The sequence below is a fragment of the Acomys minous genome (genome assembly GCF_964271855.1).
Source record: "Acomys minous genome assembly, chromosome: 2".
Classification (NCBI taxonomy): domain Eukaryota; kingdom Metazoa; phylum Chordata; class Mammalia; order Rodentia; family Muridae; genus Acomys; species Acomys minous.
Genome location: NC_140484.1, coordinates 134,594,334 through 134,612,994, shown reverse-complemented (window position 1 = coordinate 134,612,994; position 18,661 = coordinate 134,594,334). Strand labels below are relative to the sequence as shown.

Here is an 18,661-nt window from a genome sequence, read left to right as displayed (position 1 = left end):
TTGAACTTGGGTCCTCTGGAAGAACAGACAGTACTCTTAACTGCTGAGCCATCTCTCCAGCCTAACATTTAACTTTTTATATGGATGCTGGGGATCAAAACTTAGATCCTAACACTTGTGTGGCAGGCACTTTTCAAGTGAGCTATGTTCCTAGTGACTCCAATTATTAAGTTTGTCTGGTTGGCTTTGTTTGTTTGAGTCAAAGTAACATTGTTTTGGACCAAGTCTCATAAATGTTGTCAAAGGCTAGCCTGAAACTTGCCATGTATCTATGAACTATTTTGTAAAAAATAAAGGAAGAGAGGAGAGAAGGGAAGAAAGGAAGAGGAAAGGAAGACTACAGCTTAAAAAAAGAAAAACAAAACAAAACAAAAACAAAAACAAAACAAACAAACAAAAAAAGACTTGGTCCAGCATGGTGGCACATGCCTTTAATCATGCACAGAAGCCTGAGAACGGCAGATCTCAGATTTGAGATGGAGGCCAGTCTGGTCTATAGAGCAAATTCCAGAACAGCCAGGGTTACACAGAGAAACCCTGTCTTGAAAACCACCCCCACAAAAAAAAAAAAAAAAAAAAAAAAAAAGGAAAGAAAGAAAAGGGAGAAGGTAAACTAATGAAGTTTTATGTAAACTATTGCATTTCAAATATAATTTTAAAAATTCTATCTCTGTGTGCATTTGTGTACATGAGAGGCCAGAGGCCTTAGATCTCCGGGAGCTGGACTCAGCACCTCAGAGGGCCTGTAGATGAGCAGTGTATGCCTACACCTACCAGCTGGCAGGCCTGCAAGATAGCCGGTAATTAAGACTTTCTTCATGTTTACTTCAAACTGAGGAAAATATCAACTGCCCGTATCGGAGAGTGGAAAGGGAAGCTGGAGGCCAGAGAGTTCGAGCTTAAGGAGCCAATGAAGGGCTCCAGCCCTGTCCTCTTGACTCTATCTACTCGTGTGTGCACATGCATGTGCAACAAGAGAGCAGGGACAAACAGCAGCTGCCCCTGCTGAGGGGCGGTCCAGTCTGCCCTGCCCCCACCTTTCCCAGAGGCTCACAGTGCTCAGGCATGAGGACTCATCGGTCCTGGTATTCACAAAAGCGCTCCTAAGCTTTAACTCAGCAGTGATAAGGACATAAAACAGAAACATCTTGACCAAAGACGACCTTTACGCTCCCACAGCTCCAGTGGGTATTCCTATCAGGGCTGTTCTGTATCTCTCCGCCCTTCAAACCCATCTGCCCCATGCCAGACGCTCCCAGTCACGTAGGAGTGTTTTCTTTAACCAGGCATGGCAGTGCACACCTGTGATCCCAGTACTTAGGAAGTAGGAGCGGGAAGATCTGATCATCAAGGTTATCCTTGGCTGCACAGTAAGTCTGAAACCACCCTGGGCTACATGACAGCATGCCTTTAAGAGAGAGGGGGGGGGAGATTTTTTTTTCTTTTCTTTCTACTGTTTTGTTTTGAAACAGAATTTCATTATATCCCTGGCTAGCCCAGAACTGGAACTCATTATGTAAACTAGGCTGGTCTCAAATGTGCAGCAAACCTCCTGCCTCTGTCTCTTTTTTGTTTTGTTTTCATTTGTTTGTTTGTTTGTTTGTTTGGCTGGTTTTCCCAGACAGGGTTTCTCTGTGGGGCCTTGGCTGTCCTGGACTCACTTTGTAGAACAGGCTGGCTTCGAACTCACAGAGATCCACCTGCCTCTGCCTCCCCAAATGCTGGGATTAAAGGTATGCACCAGCATGCCCAGCTCTGTCTCTGCCTCTTGCATGCTAGGATTAGATGCATACATTTCAATACTGAGACAAGAATGTTATATGAGCTGGAGAGATGGCTTGGCAGCTAAGAGCACTGACTGCTCTTCTAGAGGACCCAGGTTCAATTCCCAGCATCCATCTGGTGGCTCACAACTGTTTATAACTCCAGGCTCAGGAGATCTGATGTGCTCACACAGACATATATGCAGACAAAACACCAATATATATGATAAAAATAAATACAATTTAAAAGGAATATTACATTAAACTAGAACTTCAATTTCTACTATATTTTAGATAAGCATTGACCTGATTTTACTCTAAATATTGTCCTATAGCCAGCAAATAGCTAAAGTCTTAACTAGAACAATGTTTAAAAGCAATAAAAAGTAACAACAAAAATCAGATTGTGCTTCGACTCTCAAAACAAGGATTTACTGTTTCAAGCTCAGAACAAGGAGCTGCTCTCTCAAGAAGTTCCAAGGAGGTGCCCTAAAAGTTTTGTCTTACCATGGGGAATGTAGCACTGGCTAGAACGGCAGCTCAGCAGCTCGCCTAAGTGCCAAAGCACCAGCTGTCACTAGGTATATTTAGCTCCATGAGCACAGGAAAGTGATCTTCCATGAGGTAGCACAAAGCCAATCCCAAGCAATAGTGAAGTCCTGTGAGTGGTAGCTGGGAAGAAGGAAAACACAGCTCTAGACTCAGCACAGGCCCAGCTAGTGTCCTCAGGGGACAGAACTCATTAGCCTAAAGCCAGAAGAGTAGTGCACCTGCAGGTGCGGGGACCAGAGCAGCGCTCAGGGCTACCTACTCCTCAGTGCCACTGCCTCCTCCCTCCACTATCCAACCCTCATCCTCACCACATGTCTTCTATGTCTCCCAAACCAAATAGCACTTCTAAAGCCCCCTCCCTGCAAATATTAAAAGCCATGTTCCTCAGCCCTTCTTTGTGTCTTAAACATCTAGCTTGATTCTGTTTTTGTTATTTGTATTTTGAGGCAAGCCTGATCCTCTTGCCTCCACCTCCCAAGCGTAGAGATTACGGGCATGCACCACCACGCCTAGTCTGTTGTTTATTTGCTTGTTTTCCAGTGCAAGGATTTGCTATGTAGTACAGGCTAGTCACAAACATGTAGCCCTGATGTTCCAGCATCCTCAGTAGTAGAATTACAAAAGTGAGCCACCACATCCAACTTAAGGACTCTCCCTTTGGCTGCCACAGCTCCAGGTGCCATTTATACCAAGGCAGGGATGTTTCAAAGGCGAAGTAACTGTGCTCAGTGACATTCACCAACTCCTGCTTAAAGGTTAGAGGACAGCCATTCCTCACATTTTTATACAACCAGCTTGTCTGCCCATTTAAACACTAGAATGAAGCGGTGCACAGTGGTGCACAAATATAACCTCAGCACTTGGTATATCAGGATCAGGAGTTCGAGGTCATCCTGGGCTACACAAGACCGTAACTCAAAACAAAACAAAAACCATCTTTATGAAATACAAACCTAACTAGACCAATTCCCCTACTTAAAATCCCATGGCTCCTCATTACCTACAAGGTAAAGCCCTAGTTTCATAGCCTGGCATTTGGGCTTTTGAAAATTGGCCTACAGGGTTACTTTCAAGTGACATTCCTTCATACTTTCCCTCCCTGCCAGACCAGGGGTCAGGACACTATAGCTATAATAAGCCAAATCCAGTTTACAGTCTTTTATTTACATATAATTTTTTTCATTTGGGGTTTGTTTATTTGTTTTAATATGCATCCTAGTCCTAGGTTGGCCTCAAATATGTTATGTAGCCAAGGGTGATCTTGCATTTCTGATTCTCCCAATTCCACCTCCAGAGTGCTAGGATTATAAGCATCCTACCACCATGCCCGCCTGGTACATATAGCTCAGGGCTTTTTCATGTTAGGCAAGCATGCCTCAAACAGCTGAGCCATATCTGAGACCCGGGATGTAAAACTTTGCCAGAATACAGCACTGCTTATTCATCGACACATTCTCTATGGCTAATTTCATATTACAAACGTAGAACTGAAACCAGATGTAGGGATCACGCCTTTAATCTCAGAACTCAGAAGGCAGAGGCAGGAAGATCTCTATGAGCTCAAGGCCAGCCTGTTTCAGAATAGCCAGGACTACATAGTGAGACACTATCTCATAAACAAAAACAAACAAACAAACAAAAAGCTGAGTAGTTGCTACAGAAACTTTATGGCTAGTAAACTCTAAAATATTTACTCTCTGGCTATTTAAAAAAAAAAAAGCCAGAGAAATATCACTCTAGAAATATCAAGCCATTTCCAGTTCTTAAGCAAATCATGCACTTTTATAGCTCCAAGCCTTTCCACAACATGCTCCACATGAAGTGTTTTATGCCCATTAAAACTTGATGCCTGTGAAAACCATTGCTTCTCTATAGTTTCCCACACTTGCAGGTAAGTTCATGAATGCCCCTTAGTCCTCAAGGCACACATTTACAGCAGGACTCCCACCACACCATCACTGCACACATCTACAGCAGGACTCCCACCACACCAGCACTGCACACATTTACAGCAGGACTCCCACCACACCATCATTACCACTTAATTAGGCTCCTTCTTGTTCCCCTAAGCAACTAAAAAATAGAGACTATATTTATCATTCATATCTTTAGTCCCTTATCATGTAAACTCCTTAGACTACCTAAATGAACAATGAATTTAGCTTCCTAAACCCATCTACAAGTAAGGTCCTGGCACAGAGCAGGGTATCTAGTTATTAGACAGCTAAAAGGTTGTCTCTTATTTGAGTTTATCCTCCAACACACAGAATGCTGGGCAGATGTCTTAGCTGTTAAGAGGGATAAACTGGCTGAAATTCAAGTTAGACTTTGCTTCTAAAGCTAGCTGCTCATTTTGAATTGTGGGTCTACCATTTACTTTTAATGCATCATGTACATCATCCATAAAACGCAGGTGACAATAATACCCTCACACACTACCACTTACTTATAAATGAGCTAATTTGTATGACAGCTTAAAATAGTAACTGGAAGTAAGGGGGGGAGGGAGGGAGGGAGAAGAGGGAGGGAATTCTTTTAAGGATAACATGACTAAATATGTACCATCCTGGGAACCACTATAAGAGAGTCCTATAGTGGATGCAGAAGAGAGATTTCCTCAGTGTCTGCTACCAAAAGCCAATGTGCTAGATGGCTTGAAATGGAATAAATAAATAAATAAACAAACAAACAAACAAACAAACAAGACAAGGAACGATAGTCTATGAACTTCCTAGGTTCTCTCTGTTCTACACTAGGAGTCCTTGTAACCCCTAACTCTACCTTAATTGAAACTAGACAGCCTTTTCCAAAACCTTTTACGGTCTGAGCCCTACCTGACTTTACTGGAGCATCAGCCCTTCTTTCTCCTATGCCTGATGGTAACAAAGTCCTAGTTTCTGAAAGCACGAGCCTTTCCAACAATGCGAGGATCTGGACATACTACTCCCTCATCTAAAACACTCCTCTTCTTTAGACTATATGTAGTCACCTGTTTAGATGCAGATTACTCATCAGTGGTCCTGAACATGGATAACGCTAAGTTGGGTCTTCCTCTGCTGTGACTTACACTGTTCACTTAAAATAATACAGAATCCTCAACTGTTTCCCAGCTATCTGCCACAAGAAAATAACTTCCAAAGCAGCAACACCTTCCTTTTCCCTTTATTTCCAGCACCAGCACATATAAAAGTAGAGGATACATATGCAGTTGATGAGAAAGGGCAGTCTTGTCATCGAATCATCATAACATTAGGTACATGACACAGGTCAAATCCTAAAGGCAACGTCTAAGGTTGAAGCCTTCCAGGCATCAGAACAGAATGGCAAAGACTGAGTTACTCTAACATTCCCAGTCTTGCAAACTATTAGGACCAAAGTATCCAAAACAGTCAAGGACTACCAGCTGGTGACCTTTGTTTTATGACAGGACAGAAATAGATCACTAATTAGAAAGAATTTCCTCAGAGAGAAAAGAACATCTTAATTGGGGTCAATAGTGCCATATCTACATAGGAAGAATGCACAGCACTGGACAGAATGCAGCAGAAAGGGTATCTGCAAGCTATGCCCATTCCACCATGAACAGACCCAATCTCCTTTTATCTTAGAAGCTAAACTGTGTTAGTTTGGCTAATGCCCAGATAGAAGAATGGATATTTACAGAAACTGCCAGGGTAGAAGGCACTTATAACTTGATACCATGAGAAGCTATGGACCAAATCTCCCATAAAACTGAGGAAGAGATTCTCTGGGAAGCCACACACCACTCAAGCTAAGAAAGCAATTAGACTAATTACAGATTTTCACTAGCCCAGAGATACACGTTCATAGCACTAAGTACCAACATTTAAAAAAATGAAGAGTGTAGAGATCTCATACTAGTAACCTAAGCGCACACCTAAAACCTCTACAACAAAAAGAAAAAGTCCCACCCTAAAGGAGTAGACAGCAGGAAAGAATCAAACTCAGAGCTGAGATCAATAAAGTAGAAACAAACAAAAAATATAAAAAATTAATGAAATAATGAGTTGACTCTTTGAGAAAATCAGTGAGGCTGACAAATCCTTATTCAAATTAACTAAAAGGCAGAGAAAGAATATTAAAATTAACAAATATAATGGTGAACACCTGAAATACCAGCACTTGGGGAAGCAGAGGCAGGCAGATCTCTGTGAGTTCAAGGCCAGTCTGGTCTACAAAGTGAGTCTAGGCCAGCCAAAGATACACAGAGAAACCCTGTCTTGAAAAACCAATAAACAAATAAATAAATAGTTGACAGTGAGTGCTGGAGATATGGCTGAGTGGTTAAAAGATTAACAAACTTAGAAATGAAAGGGAGGATTTGACAACAACAGTATGGAGGAAGCACAGAGAGTCATGAAAGACATACTTTAAAAACCTGCACTTCACAAAATCGGGGAATCTAAAAGAAATGGATAGTTTCCTTGATGTAAACATCTTCCAAAGTTAAATCAAGATCAGATAAGCAATTAAAACAGAGATATAACCTCTAATGAGATAGAAGTATCATTAAAAGTCTCAAAAAAAAAAAAAAGACCAGAGCCAGATAGTTTTACTACAGAACTCTATCATACTTTCAAAGAAGAGCTAATACCAATACTTCTCAAATTACTCCACAAAAGAGAAACAGAAGGGGCACTGCCCAACTCATTTTATGAGGCCACAATTACCCTGATACCCAAATCACATGGAGAACTAACAGAGTATCAGACCATTTTCCCTTATGAACATAGGAACAAAAATTCTCAATAAAATACTTGTAAGTTGAATCCAAGAACACATAGAAAGACCATCCACCATGATCAAATAAGGTTTGTCCTAGAGATGCAGGGATGGCTCAACATAAATCAATAAATGTCATCTATCACATAAACAAACTGAAAGGCAGATTATCTCATTCATTAGCTGCAGAAACAAAACCCAACACCCCTTTATGATAAAAGTCCTGGAGAGATTAGGGATACAAGGGACATACTTCAACATAATAAAGGCAGTTTACAACAAGCTCATAGTCAACATCAACTGAAATGAAGAGAAACTCAAAGCAATACCACTAAAGTCAGGAACAAGGTTGTCCACACAATACCTATTAAATATACTACTTGAGAGATCCATTTTCATATGTAGCCAATGAACTGCTGATTCTCTGTGGGGGAAGGGGCGGAGTGAGCCTCTGATGCCCAAGCTCTGCTTGAGTGACTCAGAACCTGAGACTAGATAGCCTAGAGACCTATAAAAGTATAAAAATATATACTGCTATTCTGTAAAAAAAAAAAAAAGTAGCAATAAAATGACTCTTAATGACACGCTGCTGTACTCAGCCATCATTAGAGAAGCTTCCTCCTGCAGCAGATGGGAACAAATACAGAGACCCACAACCAGACTTTTCTTTCTCAGAGTTAGAGACCTTGGAATATTCAGCCTAGATTGGGTGTCTCCATCAAATCCTTCCCCTCAGGGCTCAGGGAACACCATGGATAAGCAGGCATAGAGTGTGTGAGAGCCAGAAGGGATTGAGGACACCAAGAAAACAAGGCCCTCTAAATCAACATTATCCATGCACATATAAACTCACAGGGGCTGAAGTGGAATACACAGGGCCTGCATGGGTCTGCATGGGTCTGCATCGGTTGGGATCCTAAAGCTGAAAGGAGAAGTAGATGCACACCTTCATCCCTCACCTAGAAACAATCTCCAATAGAGAGCTACTTGCAAATGAAAATTTAGTTTCCTTCAAGGAAGTCTCACTGGAAGAAAAGACAACAACAAAACTATTCTTAAGAATAGGCCAGCTACTCTTCCAAAGTTCAATTCCCAGCTGAGTTCAATTCCCAGCATCCACATGGTGGCTCACAGCCATCTATAATGAGATCTGGTGCCCTCCTCTGGTATACAAGCAGGCATAACATTGTATACATAATAAGTAAATAAATAAATAAATAACTTTAAAAAAAGAATAGGCTGAATTTGCCTCCCAGTACATAGAGGCAAATGCAGGCGACTCACAGTGAGTTCAAGGCCAGCCTGGTTTACAAAGCAAGTCCAGGACAGCCAAAGCTACACAGAGAAACCCTGTCTCAAACAAACAAATGGAGCAGGAGAGCAGGCCCTGCCCTGAGGACAAGGGAGTGGGCCATGATCCAGGGCTCTAAGTGGACCTCACCCCAACATCTACCCTATGTATGACCTGCTGGATACATCAAAGGGCGGGACCTGCAGATTCAAAGATTAAGAATCTCCTTGACACACAGAAACAATGGGATATCTGACAGCCGTCCCAGTGAGGATCTGGTAACGATAGTGTAGGCCTCACACCAGACACATGAATCATAGCAATGAACATTTGAAAGTAAACATATGTGGACAAAAGGCTATACTACATGATACATTACAGCTTCTGTGACAAGATTTTGTGTTTGCCTATTTTATTTAACTGGGAGTTGGAGAGGGACTTTGGTACATGACATGTAAATTACAGACATTCAATAAAAGTAAACAAACAAACAAACAAAAAAGAATAGGCTGAATACCCAGCCATAGATGGCCAACAGACAAACAAACAAACAAACAAACAAACCTCAACAGCATCTTTGGAGGCTCCTTGTTTCATAATGTTGTGTCAGGGCGCTTCTTTCTTTTTTTTTTTTTTTTTTTTTAATCTAATTACTTTTTATTTTCTGTTTTATTTATATTTCTTTTCTTCTCTCTTTTTCCTTTGTATATATATTATGGCTCTCAGTTCTTATAGGATTACTAAATGTGCAAATGAGTGGGTCTCTGTTTCTTGTACCCTCTCTTGGGCTCTTTTCCTTCTGTTTGTTTTGTCCAATTCCAACATATTAGTTTTTGTTTTATATCATTATATTATATCACATTATATTATCATCCCATAGAAGCCCGTTTGTTTTCTAATGAGAAACAGAAAGAGTATGAATCTGGAAGGGAGGGGAGATGGGCAGTAGAAGAGGGGAAACAATAATCTGGATATATTATCTGTGAAAAAAAATCTATTTTCAATAAAAAGGGCCAGGGACATAGCTCAGTGGTAGAACACCTGCCTTCATGCACAAAGCCATGGGTTCAATCCCCAACACCAATATATACATATTAAAAGCTTATAAACTTCTTATTTATGGAATTTTTTCATTAATATTTTTATACCACAGTTGAACTCAAATAGTTGAAAATAGAGAAAATAAGCTGGGCATGGTGGCACACACCTTTAATCCCAACACCTGAGAGGCAGAGGCAGGCAGATCTTTGTGAGCTCATGCCAGTCTGGTCTACAAAGTAAGTAAGTCTAAGGCAGCAAGGGATGTTACACAGAGAACCCCTGTCTCAAAAAAGAAATTACTAAATGTCAGATTTAATAATAATACCATAAGCCAGGTGTGGTGGTGCACACCTTTAATGTCAGCAACTTGGGAGGCAAAGGCAGGCGGATTGCTGTGAATTTGAGGCCAGTCTGGTCTACAAAACGAGTCCAGGACAGCCAAGGCTACACAGAGAAGCCCTGGCTCAAAAAAAAAAAAAAAAACAATGATAATAAAATAACAACAACAGTAACAATAACAACAACAACAATAATAGCCATTGTACATATGTTCAAATCTGGAGGAAAGCATGTATGTTAATCACCCTCCCATCATTCTGACAACTACTTGAGAAAACAATCTAAGGGAGAAGAGATATTTTTTGCTTCATACTTTTTTATTAATTCATTCATATTACTTCTCAATTATTATCCCTCATACCACTTGCTGAAGGTATCAACTCCTGATGTCCTAACTGAGTGGTGAAGATACTTGCCCAGACACCTCCCTGCTCATGTGTCTATGACATGTTTTGGCTTCCTACCTTTAAGACTCATCAAATGTGCTGTTTGTCAAATGTTCTTCTTTTACATGGTGAACTCCAGCTCTTGTTTAAAAACTAAGTTCTACTTTCACCTCCTCTCCAAAGCTTGCTCCCAACACACCTCAGTCAAAGGAAAGCCAGTTCTATTGCAGGTTCGTTATTTTGAGGACAAAAATCCAAGTTCCTAAGTATGGCACAGTCAGCCTAGGTCACTGATCTTCAGTGACACTACACTTGGTCCTCTACCTAGGTGTATGTACTTCTCAGCCCTCTTCCCCAGGATAACTGCTCCTCTCCTGAAGCACCATCTCTTTTGAGTAGTCTTCCTCTGTCATTCTCAGATGGTTACTTTCCTTCTTCTCTATTCCCAAAACATGCTGAGTTCATCTGTTATACAAATCACAAAACCTTGCCTGGAACTCACTACGTAGCTGAACGTAGCCTTGAATTCCTGCTACTCCAACTTCAACCTTCCAGATGCTGGAATTACAGGACTGTGCATCATGCCCATCACATATAATATACTGTATTATATTATACACATAACACACACACACAATGATATATAAAATCTTCACAGGAAGAAAAAAATGTGTCTGCTTAGCTGGTCTTTGTGAACCCAGTATCCAGCACAGAACAAACACTAAATATTTGGAGAAGGAAGACAAGAGGATGAGAAGGTAAAGAGAGAACAAAACAAAACCATTAATCCTCAAGTAACGCAGACATTACATCGGAGGTCAATTCTTCCTAATATTTTTGACTCACACTGAACATGACATACATATAGACAGAGACATGTGCAAAGAAACCTGCATCAATACACAGACAAAATCCAGTTAGATCTAAAGGGAAGCAGGGCCTTGGGAGCTAACTGGCAAGTTCTCCTGACAGGGTTAATGTCTTGTGTGTGTGTGTGTGTGTGTGTGTGTGTGTGTGTGTGTGTGTGTGTGTGTGTGTGTGTGTTGCATTCACCAGTCCCGGACGCCAGGTAATCCTTGCAATCTGCCTACAACTTGGCAAAGCCCAGATTTTGCTTACATTATCAACAACCTTGGGGTTTCAATTTTACCTCCAGGCTGCACATACTGTATGTAGGTCTAACCCTTTGACCTTAACCTTTTTGACACTGACTTGGTTTCCCTAGCTCAGTATTTGCTCTTCTTCCTCTGCTTTTTGTTACAGACACTGACATAGCTAAATGCAGAAAGACACATACCCACGCAAGCACAAAATGATACATGTATCCATAAGAAGGACGCTAATGCACATAGACCGAGAACCTGTCATCAGCAGGATTACCATGCAGAAGAGACAAAGCAAACTCCACAACAAAGAAAGGAGGAAGGAAAACAACAGCCTGCTTAGTGAGAAAAAAATTTCCCTGTCTGTCAGAGCAAGCCACCTTCTGGTTTTCCTGGAAACATGAGGAATGCCATCTGGGGGAGCTGCCACCTCGTCCTGTATCTGCCAAGTCACTGAGACAGACTGCAAAGTATGCCTACTCTCTGAAATGTGTAGCTCCATGTGTCTGCCAACTGGGGCCTTGCTTCTGTGCCAGATGACAATGTATCTTCTCTCTACATCACAACTGATTCTTCTTAAAACTCCCACGGCTCTCTGGAAAAGCAGCACTCCCGCCCTTAAATTCTTTTCCTCTCAACAGGGACTCAACTCAGGAGGCTGACTTGAGGGAACCAACACAGGTTCAAGGCCAGCTTGGTCTACCTAGTCAATTCCAGGCCATCCAGGGCTACATCTAGTCTCAAAACAAATAAACTAGTGTTTCTGATGTAAACCATTTCTATCTCTACCTCTCTGACTAGCCCTTGCTAATGTCAAAAAGTATCTCATCTTCATCTCAATTTTATAAGAGAAAAGTGAAGCTCCAAAATACGCGACTTTACAGATGAAACAATGCATCAGGCCCAACTCTAAGGGTCATACACAGACTTGATTTTTGTTTTGTTTTGATGAGCACTCCCACATCAATCACCAACCAAGAAAATGCACCACAGGCCATTTTGGTGGCAACATTTTCTTAACTGAAGTTCCCTCTTCCAGAATGACTTTAATTATATCAAGTTGACATAAAACTAGCCAGCACAACTACTATGCCTGGTTCATATTAGACATTTTTTTTCCTAAGACGGGGTTTCCTTGTGTAGCCTTTGCTGTCCTGGACTCACCTAGTAGACCAGGCTGGCTTTGAACTCACTGAGATCCACCTGCCTCTGCCTTGCAAGTGCTGGGATTAGAGGTGTGCACCACCGCGCCTAGCACTCATGCTTAGACTTTTAAAAGGTCAGGATCTAGGTCAGGGAGATGGCTCAATGGGTAAAGGAACTTGCCATGAAACCTGAGTTTGATACCCAGGACCCATATGAGAGAGGGAGAGAACTATTTCTGCAAGTTGTCCTCTGACCTCCACAAGTGCACACACTCACTCACACACCCCTGGTGATAAAAACAAAATTAAAAGACAGCATCTAAGGCTTGGTAGAATATGCCCATAAATCCCAGCTTCTCAAGGAACTGATTAAATGAAGATGGTTTGAGCCTAATAACTTGGGGCAGCCAAAGCAACAGTGACCCTCCACTGCCTAAAAAATAAAGCCAGATATAATAGTGCACACCTATAATCCCAGCACTTAGAAGCCAGCGGAATGAGAATACTCTAGCCTATATGACAAGGTATAGGGCAGCCTGTGGTACACAATAAGACCCTCTTTGCAAAACTTAAATAATTTGGTAATTCGTGCCTGTAATTCCAGCACCTGATAGGCTAAGGCAAAGAGACTGCTGTAAGTCTGAGGGTAATTTGGGCTACGTTGTGATTTCCAGGACAGCCTGAGCTATAAAATGTGAGTCCTTAACTTAAAAAACTAAAACTACAAAAATAAATAAAAGCTCTAAAACTTCAATGTCCTTACAGTTTAAGAAACTCACAAAAAATGAAGGTTGAGTGTTTTATCACAATGTCAAAACTATGAGAGACCAAATGGTAATTCACTTTCACCCACAGAGACCTGAATCCATTTCTTGATCTTTAGCTTATGGAGGGCCATGTGAAGCCTTGTCAAAGACTAATAGAACTAATATAAAAGTTTCAAACAATAAACTAGTCAGTTTATTGAAACAGGTGTGTTGGTTAACACATATGAATGATCCAAGCACTTTTGAGGCTGAGGGCAGAACTGCTATAAGTTCAAGGCCGCCTGGCCTACATAGTACATTTCAGGCCACCCAGAACTATATACCAAGAACTTGTTTCATAGCAGGGTTGATAAGGAATAGCCCTAAAAGGCAAATAAGAACAATGTGCGTGTGAAAATGTTGCAATGAAACTCATAAATACTAACTAAAAAAATATGTGGGGGGGGGGCACACAGGATTTAACTCATGTTTGTATCCTTGCTCTTGGGAGGCTAGAGGTTGTCTAGAGCTTAAAGCTAACTTGAGCTATCTAGTGAGTTCCAGAACAGACTGAGCTACATAGTAAGGCCCTAACCGGTCCCAGCGGGTGGAGGAAAGATGAGTATGGGACATTTCCTTTACCTAAGAATCAGGTTTTACCTGAAAAATATTATTATTATGATCATCTCTTGTTTTATCCCAAAGGCCTAATCATAGTAAAATCAGCAATTTGCCTGAATAAATAGCTAGGCACCAGAATGTTCCATGAGATAGGAAATAGTGACTGCAATAGGATATGGGTAGGAGCAAGACATCAGGAAAGTAGAAAAGGAGAAATATGCCTCCAGCACTCAAGAATTAGTCAGGAATTCAAGGCCAGCCTGGGTTACATAAGGCCGTATATCAAAAATACAAAAACAAAACTAAAGCAAAAACAACAACAAAAAAGTATCTCCCAACTAAGTTTAAAAACTTACGTCACCAACAGATATGTATCTATTAGAAGCCTGTGCTGGTCTCCATTTCATCAGGGATGAAGGAGGGTCCATAAATCCCCATCCTCCCTGAGGTACCACTGGCATCTAATGTTGCCTCAGTCAGTGGTGTAGTCACTAATACACTGCCCATGCTTCAACAAATAGCTTCCCTCCCAGCTATCAGGAAAAACAAAACCAAACCTTAAACTGAGTGGGACATACATACCACACCACAAAATAGCAAACACACACACACACACACACACACACACACACACACACACACACACACACACACACACACACCCCGTAAGGCGTGAGAGTAGAAGGACTCAGGAAGAAGAGTTTTACTGGGAGAGGGAAGAGGGAAGAGGATAATGGGCAGTAAAAATTACTAAATCATTCTAGACATGTAAGAAACCGCTAATGATTATAAAATGTCTTTAAAGATGCTTGTGTCTAAGTGGTTTTCCTTGTATGTGTACGTGTGCAGCATGAGCACCCAGTCTCTGCGGCCAGAGAGGACATCTGAAGCTTTCAGCTCTCATTGTGTCACTGTAAAGGACAAAGAAAATTTCTACCTTAAAGGGTATTTCAAAGATGAAATTAAATCATATACATAAAGTTCACAGCTGTAGTATTATTACTCCCACAATTACCACTGTTGCACTGTAAGTATTTAGTAGTTTATTCCAGCCTGAGGAGGGCTCACCAGTCAAAGCACCCTGTGTCCCACAAACTGATCAATAAGGAACATATAATGAAGAGAAGAAAATATGCCCTGCAGTAGGTGGAAGAGCTGGGAAGCTGTTCCTGCCCCTTGCTGACTGCAGCACTGGGTGAGCAGGCTGGGGCAGTGCTGAAGAGCTCACCCTGGTGGTGTGGGTGCAGGAGAGCTGTCAGGCTGACCAACACAGCTACCACGCAGGCCGAGGCCCAGGGCTTTGTTGGCCCACCCCAACACCTACCCATCTATGAACTGCTGCAGCATGTGAACGGGGCAGTCCTGAAGCTCCAAAGCTGCAGGACCTCTGTGACACAGAGCAACAAGATCTGCGAGGACTCCCAGTGAGGACCCGGTACTGTTAATGCAGCAGAAGGCAGAGGTCTCAAACCAGACCTGTGAGTCACTGTAATGAACATTTGCAAAGAAAGATTTGTGGACAAAAGGGTACACTGTGGACACATTACAGCTTCCACAATGAGATGGGGCGGGGTGTTGTTGTGTTTTATTTTTTGTTTTCTTTTGAGGAAAAAGTTTCAAGGGCAGAGGATAAATATGAAGGGACGAGATGAGTGGGATTGAGGTGAATGATGTGAAATTCACAAGAATCAAAAGATCTTAAAAAATAAAGGAAGAAATAAAGGAAGGAAGGGGAAGGAAAGAAAGAAAAAAGAAATGAAGGAAGATATGGTGTGATTTGAATGAAAATATCCCCCACAGGCTCATAGGGAGTGGCACTATTAGAAGGTGTGGCCTTGTTGGAGGAAGTGTGTCACTGAGGGTGGACTTTGAGGTTTCAAATGTTCAAGCCAGGCTCAGTGTCACTCTCTCTTCCTGCTGCCTGTGGACCCAGATGTAGAGCTCTCCGCTCCTTCTCCAGCACCATGTCTGCCTGCACACCACCATACTTCCCACCGTGACGATAACGGACTAAACCTCTAAGCTGTAAGCCAGTCCCAATGAAATGTTTTCCTTTATAAGAGTTGCCATGGTCATGGTATCTCCTCACAGCAATAAAACTCTAACTTCTTTTTTTTTTTTTTTTTTTTTTTTTTTTTTTAAATAGCTTCTTTTTTTTTTTTTATTTATTTATTTTTTTTAATTAATTTATTCATATTACATCTTGATTGTTAGCCCTTCCCCTGTTTCCTCCCATTCCTCCCTCCCTCCCACTTCCCCCCTTCTCCCCTCCCCTATGTCTGTGATTGAGGGAGACTTCTTCCCCCTATGTATGCTCTAAGATTATTGAGTCTCTTCTTGGTAACTTGCTATCCTTCTTCTGAGTGCCACCAGGCCTCCCCATCCAGGGGACATGGTCAGCAAAGGGGCACCAGAGTTCACGTGAGAATCAGATCTCACTCTCCACTCAACAGTGGAGAATATCGTGTTCGTCGGCTAGGTCTTGGTAGGGGTTCGAAGTTTACTGCCTATTTCTCCTTGGCTGGTGCCTTAGTTTGAGGAGGACCCCAGGACCCAGATCTGCCTGTCATAAAGTTCTTCTTGTAGGTTTCCAGGACCCTGTGGGTCCTGTTATTTCCCCATTCTTCCATGCTACTCTCGCCTAAAGTCTCAATAGGATGTCCTCTCCTCTGACCCACTTTCTTGGTAAGTAAGGTTTTTCATGGGACGTATCCCTTGGACTAGTGTTTTGATATAAGTGAGTATATACCGTTTGTCTCTTTTTGCTTCTGGGTGAACTCACTCATTATGATAATTTCTAGGTCAATCCATTTGTCCACAAATTTCGGGAATTCCTCGTTTTTAATAGCTGAGTAATACTCCATAGTGTAAATGTACCATAGTTTCTTAGTCCATTCTTCTACTGAGGGACACTTAGGCTGTTTCCATGTTCTGGCTATTGTGTATAAAGCAGCTATGAACATGGTTGAGCATATGTCCTTGTTGTGTGTTCGAGCATTTTCTGGGTATATTCCAAGGAGTGGGATAGCTGGGTCTTGAGGAAGCCCTATTCCCATTTTTCTGAGAAAACGCCAGATAGCTTTCCAAAGTGGTTGTACTAGTTTGCATTCCCACCAGCAGTGAAGGAGTGTTCCTCTCTCTCCACATCCTCGCCAACATGTGGTGTCATTTGAGTTTTTGATCTTAGCCATTCTGATGGGTGTAAGATGGAATCTCAGTGTCGTTTTGATTTGCATTTCTCTGATGCCTAACGAGGATGAGCATTTCTTTAAGTGTTTCTCAGCCATTTGATATTCCTCTGTTGAGAATTCTCTGTTTAGTTCTAAGCCCCATTTTGCAATTGGGTTGTTTGGTTTTGTGGTGTTTAATTTCTTGAGTTCTTTATATATTTTGGATATTAAACCTTTGTCAGATGAAGGGTTGGTGAAGATCTTTTCCCAGTCAGTAGGCTGTCGCTTTGTTCTCTTGACAGTGTCTGCTGCCTTACAGAAGCTTCTCAGCCTCATAAGGTCCCATTTATTAATTGTTGACATTAAGGCCTGGGCTGTGGGTGTACTGTTCAGGAAGTTGTTTCCTGCGCCTATGTGTCCCAGGCTCTTCCCCACTTTTTCCTCTAACTGAGTTAATGTCTCTGGTTTTAAGTTGAGGTCTTTAATCCACTTGGACTTGAGTTTTGTGCATGGTGACAAATAAGGGTCTAATTGCATTTTTCTACATGTAGACATCCAGTTAGACCAGCACCATTTGTTGAAGATGCTATCATTTTTCCATTGAATAGATTTGGCTTCTTTGTCAAAAATCAAGTGAGCAAATGTGTGTGGGTTCATCTCCGGGTCTTCAATTCGATTCCATTGATCCACCAGCCTATTACTTTGCCAGTACCATGCTGTTTTAATTACTGTTGCTCTGTAGTACAGCTTGAGATCAGGTATGGAGATTCCTCCGGAGGATCTTTTATTGTATAGGATTGTTTTTGCTATTCTGGGTTTTTTATTTCTCCATATGAATTTGAGAATTAATCTTTCAATATCTTCAAAATATTTTGTAGGTATTTTGATAAGGATTGCATTGAATTTGTAAATTGCTTTTGGTAAGATGGCCATTTTTACTATGTTAATTCTCCCGATCCATGAACAAGGTAAATCCCTCCATCTTCTGATGTCATTTTCAATCTCTTTCTTCAAAGGTTTGAAGTTTTTTTCAAATAAGTCCTTCACTTGCTTGGTTAAAGTTATTCCTAGATATTTTATATTGTTTGTGGCTATCGTGAAGGGAGTAGTTTTCCTAATTTCTTCCTCTGCCTGTTTGTCATTTGTATACAGAAAGGCTACTGACTTTTTTGAGTTTATTTTGTATCCTGCCAATTTGCTGAAGGTGTTTATCAGCTGCAGGAGTTCTCTGGTGGAATTTTGGGGATCGCTTATGTACACTATCATATCATCTGCAAATAGGGATAATTTGACTTCTTCCTTTCCCATTTGGATCCCCATGATCTCCTTTTGATGTCTTATTGCTCTGGCTAGAACTTCAAGAACTATATTGAAGAGATATGGGGACAGAGGGCAGCCTTGTCTGGTTCCCGATTTTAGAGGGATTTCCTTGAGTATCTCTCCATTTAATTTAATGTTGGCTGTTGGTTTGCTGTAAATAGCCTTTATTATGTTTAGATAAAAACTCTAACTTCTAAAAATAAAACTTCTAAGACAAAAAGAAGGAGGGAGGGAGGAAGGGATGAAGAAAGGAAGGAAGGAAGGAAGGAAATTGTCTTGCATGTTGTTTAGGCATTTTTATTTTGTTGTTTTGTAAGCTTGTCTCTTTTTTAAGTTCAAGAACAGTATCATTAGAGCTTGAGAGAAAACAGGGTAGGCAAGATGTAAATCTCAGGGAGGAAGAATGTGGAAGAGAACAAGAGAAAGCTGTGCCTTTTGAGT

The 18,661-nt window shown here is 41.3% G+C and overlaps 1 protein-coding gene across 6 annotated transcripts in view; it reads right to left on the bottom strand.

Annotated features, from left to right (window-relative positions):
- Window positions 1-18,661, bottom strand: part of STIM1 (stromal interaction molecule 1) — a 164,253-nt gene that overhangs the window by 45,660 nt on the left and 99,932 nt on the right. The window lies entirely within an intron of this gene.